At 38.4% G+C, this 10,264-nt stretch overlaps 1 protein-coding gene across 2 annotated transcripts in view; it reads right to left on the reverse strand.

The window, feature by feature from the left end:
- RBBP8 (RB binding protein 8, endonuclease) overlaps positions 1-6,866 on the reverse strand; it is a 75,720-nt gene extending 68,854 nt beyond the window's left edge. For both annotated transcript variants that reach the window (XM_075125282.1, XM_048840452.2), the window contains exon 1: positions 6,469-6,866. The gene's annotated coding sequence lies outside the window, so the exon portion shown is untranslated. The remainder of the gene's footprint in view (positions 1-6,468) is intronic.
- Positions 6,867-10,264: the final 3,398 nt, after the last annotated feature.

The raw sequence follows: 10,264 nt of genomic DNA on the forward strand, positions 1-10,264 counted from the left end.
CTCACATTAGTAAATGAGTTATATATGTTTTAATGTTTACCATATCAGGTCTGTCTTGCTATTTCACCTTCCCCTTGTTAGATTATTCAGTCACATACTTGAATGCTTAAGTCACTAGAACAGTGATTCTCAGACCTCAGTGGTTCTGGAACCAAATTAGCAATCAACATTACCCAAAAGAGCCATAGGAGTGTGAATTCTTTGTTTCTCTTACTATAGTACAGTATGATGGGAAATATATATATAGTACTATAGTAAGAGAAACAATATATAAAAAATACAACAAAATGACTGAACAAGTATTATTTTATCAACTACAATGAATTAATAACAGCCTGATTGGTTAATAATTAAATCACACTGTTTTATTGTCATGTGCTGCAAAGAGCTGCAAGAGATACATTAAAGAGCCACTTGCAGCTCAGGAATCTCAGTCTGAGTATCACTGCACTAGAAAGTAAAAATGGAGAAACTTTCTAAATCACAATTAGATCTAAAACAAAGAAAAACTTTCTGAAATATGGTCAGATTAGAATCAAAGCTGACTTTTGAATACACTTTAAATTTAAAAAAAGAAAAGGAGTACTTGTGGCACCTTAGAGACTAACAAATTTATGTGAGCATAAGCTTTCATGAGCTACAGCTTACTTTGAATCTGATGAAGTGAGCTGTAGCTCACAAAAGCTTATGCTCACATAAATTTGTTAGTCTCTAAGGTGCCACAAGTACTCCTTTTCTTTTTGCGAATACAGACTAACACAGCTGCTACTCTGAAACCTGTAAATTTAAAGTTCAACTATGTTGAAAATATTACAAGTCTCTGTTAAGTATATACCTATTACTAACAAGGGCTTTGAAAATCTTTTTAGCCCATTTTCTTTCTCACTCCTCAATATTGTTTGTTTAATCACTTTTTATTACTGTAGAGATTTTTGTGTCTTCCGTATCATCTCAAAACTTTCTAAAATATGCTACTACATTTTTCTTTTGAAGCCTTCAAGCTTTGAGAGTTCAGGACTAGGAAGACTTTGCTGGCAGCTTCCTCATACTGAAGAAGGAAAGCTGTCCTTGAATTTATGCTAAGCTCTGTTAAGTAACAGTAAAAATCACCCTAAGTTGCTAGGTCAGTAATGCTACCATAAACCAAACTCATGTTTTGGTCTATAAAGCTGCTCCAGGAGAGATTATACACTTCACCATGCTTGGACTCAGATTTCTTAGGAGTTAACTGCTTAGTACAATTAATTATGTCTTGGTTCTCCTAAGCATGAGAAAATAACTTCTTTCTCACAGATAGTCAGGTTTCAATGCATCTCAACATTTTTGGAAATAGGACACTCCTAGTATATTTGCACAAAACCCTACATCTTATAGTTCAGTTACATAGTGTGAGCTATAAAGTTCATCAGACTTAATTCTGAATTGTAATTTTACTTCCAAATATGTATTTATAGCTAATGAGTTAATGCTGCAATGAGGAATCTAGGTGGTCCAGTAGAAGATTTAAAAACATAAATAAAATAAATTGATCTGCTAAGTTTATGATGGGAAGTATGATATGGTGAGATGCAAAAAGCATTGCAATAAAATTAGTATCAGTAATTACAAACACTTATGCAATTGTTTTCCCTATAAACTACATGATCCCAATTCTTTCATTGGTTTTTAAGGCAATGTAACTCCACTGACTTGTTGGGGTTACTCCTAATTTAAACTGTAGTAAATGATACTAGAATAAGTATAATAGTTTTTGAAAATCATATTACAGTGAACTTTTCCTCCCGTACCTACTTTCTACTAAGGAGTCATTTATTTGATTTTCTGCAGAAAAATCTGACCCATGGTGACAAATTTGGCCACAACTTACTTAGTAGATACTTGACTAATTAAATGTACTAATGAACTACTGAAAAGCATTCTATTCCAAATTCATTTACACTAGATGTTTAAGTTTACTATTTGAACTGGAACACCATATCATTCATCTAACAGGAGTAAATATCCACATCTAGACAATAAAACTGTGGGAAAAAAGACTCTGGCATTGTTGCTGAACAGATTCAAAAGTTTCTGTGGACTCATGGCCAGATTTCAAAGGAACCCTTCACATGACACATTAACCTTGGTGTTAAAATACTTATCTAAAAACAACTCTGAAACAGGGGGTGGGATCTAGTTAAATTGATGCAAGGGTTGCTGTTAGTATGGAACTGTTAGTTATCAATTATAGGTTAATATTAATGTCCTTGTTACTGGGTGACCTGGATTATTTACCAGCAGTTTTATCAAGCTATTGATTGAATTACTATTATTGCAGCGCTCCCAGAAGCACAGATATAATGAAAAGCCTGTTATTGCACCAGTTGCTTACGTGCTGCATCAATGTATAGTAGGCATTCTTAGAACATTAGGTGATCCTATAGATCATATACATGGGTGCAATAGGGCTAGCCAGATAAGCGGGTAACTCAGAATTCCTTGCTTTTATTAGATTAATTTAGATTAAAAACAACTTTGAGTTACATATCTTAAAAATTACCTAGAAAATCTGCATTTGAATTTTATTTTGCCTTATTATCAAAAGGATGAGGAAAATGTTTCCTTTTTACTCTAAAACACATGTGAATGCATTTTAGTGCTCATGAAAGCTACTGGCTCAACCACTCCATCAAGTGAAATCCCCTATTTCTCCCCACTGCATGGCCAGTGTGTTTATGACCTCCCTGAACTCTGGAGGATCCACCTCCCAGGTAAATGTGTAGTTCGTTCTCCAAGCCCATTAATTCTTTGGTCTTTCTGTTAAGACAACCAATAAGGATGTCAGTTAGCATCAGTTGTAATGGTGCTTTTGTAACTAGGTCTTTTGCCACAGGGCACTGGACTGAGATCACGATCACCAAACCACCAAGTGATGGAAACACTAGATGGCATTTGAACGACCAAACTAGAAACTGGCAATTCCCTGAGCCACCCAATCCCCTCCACTGGGGAGCAGATAGAGTTTGCTACAGCTCTGTGGTGCTGACAGCAGTTACTTCTGGTGGGAGGAGTGACTCCACTAACACTTGATTATAGTTCTGAGCAGAGGAACACTTCTTAAACTGGCTTCCCCAATCACTTTTAAAGTCAAGTCAGCATCAATTCTTCCCTTCTAGCAGAGCAGACAAACATGGAGAGAGAGAGAAGGCTGAATGGGCTCCTTCTCCATATTGCTTAGAGTTATCATGCCGGTTTAAGGAACATGAGCTGTAGGACTATGATACTAGCTCTGATAGCTAGCTTCACAGTGCTACAGTTAGATAGTAGTCAGTATGTGCAGGACTGGGTGCTAATTGTAGAGCTTATTACAGAGATTTCAATGGGGCTACTTAAGGTAGTAATAACTACACTTGCTAGAAGGACCAGCTCCATAGTTACTTCCAAAACATAGGGCAAGTTGACACTACCGTGCTACATCGGCGCAGCTGCACCCATGCAGCTGTGCCGCTGTAGTGCATCTGGTGAAGACATGCTATGCCAGTGGGAGAGTGTTCTTTCGTTAGGATAATTACTGCACCTCTGCGAGAGGCAGAAGCTACATCAGAGGGGGAGCGTCTCCTGTTGACATAGCGCGGTATGGACATTGCTTTAGGTCAATGTAACTTACGTAACTCAGAGAGGTATTGTTTTCACACCTGTGAGCAATGTAAGGTACATCGACTTAAGTGGTAGGGTAGATCAGCCCGTTGAAAAAATTCTTTTTCCCTACCAGTTTGATTCTCTTCATTTCTTACATAGTTATTATTTCTCTGTCTTACCGCTGGATCTTAACTTGGAATATTTGGCAAGCATGCCTAGTCCAAAGACTCTAAGTAGAAGAGTGACAGATTTGGGAATAGTGTATGTTAATACCAGTGACAGACCAGAGAGAGGAACCAAAAGTGCAAAATTGTTATAGTGTAGCTATTTTAATGGCAGATTTGATTTACTCCAGCTCTGGAAAATCATCATGAAAATTTACCATCATCCTTTACTGTGATGAATGATGGGACTTTAACAGAAAAAACAAACACCCTCCCCCCCCCCCCCTGTAAGGCTCCACCACCCACCCACCCCAAAAAACTCCCAAACCAACCAAACAAAAAAGTCAGTCTGGGTGAGTGGGAAAGTAATATTTGAAAGTCTGATTTATGTAGTTGGGATTTTAAAAATGTACTGTGTTCCAGTGCTCTAGATTTAGAAAACAAAGGGCTACTGGAGTAATTTATAGTCTACAATGTGTCCCCTGCCAGACTTTAGAGTATATTATAAAGTAGAGCAAACTCTGGACTTGCACGGCTTGACAATATCCCTTTCAATATAGAAGGGCTGCAGGCATATACAAGTAATACAGTGCTATGATAAGAACACAATAATAATTATAATACTTTAAACTTCTGTTGTGGTTGTCATCTAAGGACCTGAAAACGCTTGGGAGATATTAGTTAATTACACCTTGGAACAACCTTCCAAAGTATTACCATCTTTATTTAACAGGTAGGGAACTTAAGCACAAAGAGACAAAGGCTAGATCCTGATTGTAATGTAAGTTGACCATGCTCAGTACTACACAAAAGGCGCTCAGCCCTTCACAAGCTTGGGCCCTGTCATGTCCAAAGTAGCACAAGCAAGCCACTGCCAGAGTTGGAGGCCCTGGAGTCTTAGCTCTTATTCCCTATATCTCTCATTTTGGTTTGTCTATAGAACCCATCACCATGGTGTGTGTCTACTAGAAAACAATGCCATGCAATTCCCATAAATTAGAATACTGGGTCAAACACATTGATCTACCTGTCTGTATACACAAATGCACTTTCCCCAATACTGATACAGGAAACATTTTTGTGAATGAAACTTATCACCTGACACAATAGGTATAATATTTATATTTCCTTTTTTTGGAAAAAAATATTTATTCTTTAAAATATGTAGATTGTTAATATTTTACAATTTTCAACCACAGATTTTAGCCTCTAAAAATGAACCAGTTTTTCTGAACTGTATTCTTAGACTCCATGAGTGAAAAACCTTTCCTTTTGTTCTTTTCCCTTTTCCCACATTGAAAGAGAACATCTTATTTTATCTTATTTATTAACTTATTATCATTAAGTATTAATTTAATTTATTCTCTTATTTACATCTTATTTATTGAAGAGAACATCTTATTTTATCAAGCAGACACAGTGCTGCCAATGAGAAGATCAGTTCAGCCTGTCATTCACAGCATTTTTGTGATGTTCAGCTGGCCTATTTACTGGCATTCTATCAGATCATAATAAAGATAACTGTTCGCTTTTACATCAAACTGGAGTGCCAATGTAGTAAGCACTCACTGGGATGAGACTTCCTGTTGTGAGGTTATCTTAAATTCTCCTATGCTCTGTATAGAGCATCATTCCCACAAGCTGCTCTAAAACATAACCCACTAGGTACAGAATGTTTCTCTACATCTTACAGAAGACCTGTAATTATTTTCTCTAAACATACACTCAAACAAGTTTCCTGGGGAGAGGGAAGTGGTTATAAGATTGTTTTCAAAAGTATAGTTACGTAGATGACAGGAAGATTCACATTTACTTCAGATTAAGAGTTATTTGTCCTAACAGGCATGATAAAACCTGTCTTCATTCCTTTCTATTCAGCTCAAGTACTTTTGAGTGCCAGTAGTTAATCAGTTACCAAATTCCATAGCCTTTGTTTTCTATACTATTTTATTCTTCTTATTTGACACTGTACCTGTGAATATACTCAGATTCCAAACAGTCACAATTTTCAGGGCTGTATGGATCTGGGGTTCTGATTTGGGCTTTACTCATATTGCAACTGTGAATTACTTATTACACATCAAAACATATTTAAAGTAAGTTTCTTACATCTAAGAAACAGCAAGCTTCTGAACATTGACCATTAAGTCAGTTATGGCTATGCTAACTCAAGGTTTGTGAATTAACTCACTCCATAAAACTGAATATTTTTTTAAAAGTTGGTCTAAGATGAAATATAACAGTAGTAGCACTTTGTGCTTGCATAGCACTTTACTTTGCCACAACAGCCCCCTGAGTTAGATATGCTCACATTTACAAATAAGAAAACTAAGGCAGAGAAGTTAAGAGACTTTCCCAAGTTCACCCACCAAGTCAATGGCAGAGCGTAGACTAGAATTCAGGAGTACCCATCTCCCTCTTCTGTGCTTAGTCTAGTAGACTATGCTCCCCATTAAATATTATTATAGACAGAATAGCTGATGTTCAGCTACATACAGAAGTGTCAAAAGTTATACTTTCAAAAATGATGTCACCAACAACCACAGAAGCAGGAATAAATGGTATTTAGTAAATTGATACATTAAAAAAAACAGCAACTCTACATCTTTAAGTGTGGTAACATTGATTTTATAAGGTGGGTTACTTAAACAAGTTCAACGTTTAAAGAAAGATTTTTAAAACTCACCCTTTTAAGTGTGAAAAGTTCTGTTCTCGATCAGGGATGATGAATATTTCCTGCTGATTTTCCCTTAAGCTATAAACCGCAGGCATAAATGAAATGAGGAAGCTGCTGTGGACCACACTACAGAATGCTGAGAAGAGATCTGCTGCACCTAAGATACATACAATGTGCAATGGATAACCTAATATGCCTTTCATTTAACTGGCTGGGCAGGTTTCTACATTCTGTAGAACATGGAATCATACCAGAATTTGTTGGCATAACAGGCCTGTCAAACCGGTTCCTCAGCAGACCAGGAACCTGTCCAACCAGTCTGCATCAAAGGCCAGCCCAACATGCTGCAGCTCAACTCAGTTCAGCCAGGCTTTGTACATGGTGAATCATTCATGCCTCCATCAACTCCCAACATACTACCTTGATAGAATGATGTAGCCTCCAGCAAAACAATTTACCAAGGGGTGGAGGAATGATATATCCGTGTCACATACAGTAAGATCCTCTTGTAAATTCTCCTTCATTACATATGTAGATGCACTAGTCTAAAAGCTTTGCCTTACACTGGCATCAACACAGAGAAACAGGGAAGAAAACCATTTATTTTAAAGCAAAAGTAACACAGTCTAATTGTAATTAAATGAGAGTACATTTTTAGCACAAACAAACAAAATGCTAAGGTCAAATCCTGCCCTACTGTCCAGACCACGTTCATGAGTTGTACCCTCCTGTACTGGAACCAAGGCAGTCCTTTGCATGTGGCGGGACAGGACGCTCAGAGCCTGCGCAGGGGTCTGGTGAGCTGTCTGCTGGGTTTCTTCTGCCTCACTGCAGGGTTTTTTTTTGGAGGTGAGGCAAGTCAGAGGAGGTGCAAGGTACGGGCAGTGTGTCCACAACTATCTAGAACTACTTGCCAAACACAACCCTCCTCCCATATAGCGGGCACAGACTCCGACAGTGCTACTGTAGCTCATGGGCTGTTGCACTGCTGCTAGGCACGTCATGGCCTGGGACCAAGGAGCTTTGGGGAATTGCCCTGAGCATATTTATTCAAGCTGCATGCAGGAACCAGGATTTTCCTCAATAGAATCTTGTCCTTATAAGCCTGTATTTTCTTCCCTGTAAGAACATGGGTCATAATTTTCAAATCCGGTGGCATGATTTTCAGAGGTGCTGAGCACCTTCCACTTCCTTAGAAATCAATGAGAATTGTGGGTCTCAGCACCCTTGAAAATTCGACCACTTGTACCTAAAGTTAGGATTCTAAGCACATAGTTAGGCTCCTTTAACTTAGGAGCCTAACATTAGGCATCCTGGCTTGAAAAATTTCACCCTATTCTTTCTGACAAAAATGTTGTCCTAAACTAGAAACTGTGTGTTTGTTCATGATGTGATCTAACCCTGCTATTTTTTATACTGCAGTAGATCCCCATTTTTATCAATTTTAATTATAGCTAGTAGAGATCTAGTGATTAGTGCAGAGGAAATTACCCTTCCCTTGAACTAGCCTGGTGTAAGGTATCCCCCACTTTTTTTATCATAGACCAGGATAGCAAGGGGAAAGGAATGGACGTGTTAGCATGAGACCCAGGAAAGTATTTGTTTTCCTGTGAGATGGTGAAGCAGAATGTGAGACTACATTTTGTGAAGGATTTGGAAGTAGGAGCTAACTGTGAAGAAGGCAACCAGATTAGTACATTTCAGCTGAAGTGAGAACTGTGCACGGTTTATGCTTGCAGTCACACAACCTCAGGCTACGATTTCATACAGCTAAGCAGAGCTGGGCTTGGTCAGTACTCGGATAAGAGGTTTACAAGTAAATCTGCTGCAGCAAGTGGTTTTGGTGATTTAGTGATTCACCGAGTAGTAATGAATCAATGCCATACATGATAGGGGCATTGGGTGCTGCCATATTTCAGTCAAAACATAAAACAGAGAGCGTGACAGCATTAAAGATGAACTGTGAAATCAATTACCTGATTTTTCCTCTGAGCCCACTAATTTACAACAGGTCTCCAAAATATATTGTCAGGAATCAATGTTACAAGGTTACATTGTGCTTGTGGTTCTCTGTAATGTAGATTTTGATTTTTTTTTTCCTACTAAAGAAGGCAACACAATTGCTTCACCCTGAAAACACAGAAACCTAAGATATCCCTTCTCCTGTTTCAGATACTCACTTTTGATGAACTTTGTAATAAAGGAGGCTACTGTAAGGGGACATCACAGAGATACACTGCTTCAACTTGAACACATCGCTATGTTTCTTTGCAACTGAAAAAAAAAATTACCTTCACTTGTTTATCACCCTCCAGCTTCACTCCTTAAAAGCCACACTGCTGATCATCTGTAAGCTCTTCCAGTTTATGTAACATACACAGAGAATCTTCTTACGGATAAAATACTCAAAAAGTGACACAAATCTAAAGTAAAACAACCTAAATGGTGCAGGTGCAGACTTGCTCTTATAGTAAAAGTATGCACAAACATTCATGTCTGCAAGTATTCATTACAGAGAGTTTACAACATACTTCCCTATCAAAAGCTGCTCAGTACTTTCATGAACAAATTCAGATAACACACACAAATACCCCTATCAGAATTAGCTATCATATCTCTCTTCATGACAGATTATGTGGCAGGGTAAGGGCAATGACAATTTTGATGCAAACTGCAGCATAGAGAATAACCTGATAAATGGGCCAACCCCTAGGTGGGTGATGCAGTGAAGTGGATCTAACCCTCTGCCAGCCACGGGATTCCTCAAGGTTGGTCAGGGAATGAATATTGCCAGCCAGGGGATTCCTCAAGGTTGGTCAGGGAATGAATATACTTTGGTGCTCCTCTAAGTAGGAACTGGGTTGGGCCCTGGTTAGCATTTGCTACTGCTGATAATTTGCTGATGACAATTTCTCAAGTTTTTCCTGAGCAGGTATTGCAGGGCTGGGCAGTGGTAGTGTATCAAGCCAAGTCAGAAAAAGAGAACTATCATTTTCACTACTCTCAACACAGGAGTGAGTTTGAAACAAAAATGGGGGTATTTTTCCTCTCAGAGAAACAAACTTTGAAATGTTATTCCTTCACATTCCAATTCTGCCTCTTCCTCCACAGATGCAAAGGGCCCTCTTGTAGCAGAACCAGAGCAGTTCATCTATCAAATGGGGAAAATTAGGGTCTGGGGAGTTTATTCACTGTTGTGTGATATCAAGCCCTGCACAGAGGGCTTAGCACAGAGTTCCTGTGGGCTGTTGAGAAGGCAGATTTGGAATGGGGGAGAAGCAGGGCTGGAGGATTTACTGCAGTGAAATTCTAAGGCCCTTTCCACCTTCGAAGGAGATCTTTTTGACGGTCTCCTATCCAAGTGGTGACCAGATCTGACCTTCCTTAGTTTATAAGAGCACCCCAATTCTTATTATGCAGTGCTATGACTGCAGATACTAGTGCTTCCTTCTGTAGATTTTTAAAACTTGTTGCTTATAAGATTTATCCTCTCCTTGTAATAATTCATCTTTACAGGAAAGCCAGGTATTTGTTATAAAAACGATCAAGGTTAATAACTGGCCATTATTTGTCTTCTCTATTCTTGACTAACAAATATTTTTGTGTTGCCTACAAGTTGGCTACCTCACTGTTCACCCCTTTTTCCAGATCATTAATATATTAAGCAACACTGGTCCTAGTATGGAACCTTGAGGAATTCCACTGTTAGCCTTTTGCCATGTTGAAATTTGGTAATTTTTCTCTCCATTTTGTTTTCTGCTTTTTGTCTTCTGCTTTTCAATGACCTAAGGGCTAAATTTCAGTT

The sequence above is a fragment of the Caretta caretta genome, chromosome 2 (genome assembly GCF_965140235.1).
Source record: "Caretta caretta isolate rCarCar2 chromosome 2, rCarCar1.hap1, whole genome shotgun sequence".
In the NCBI taxonomy this organism is placed as follows: Eukaryota; Metazoa; Chordata; order Testudines; family Cheloniidae; genus Caretta; species Caretta caretta.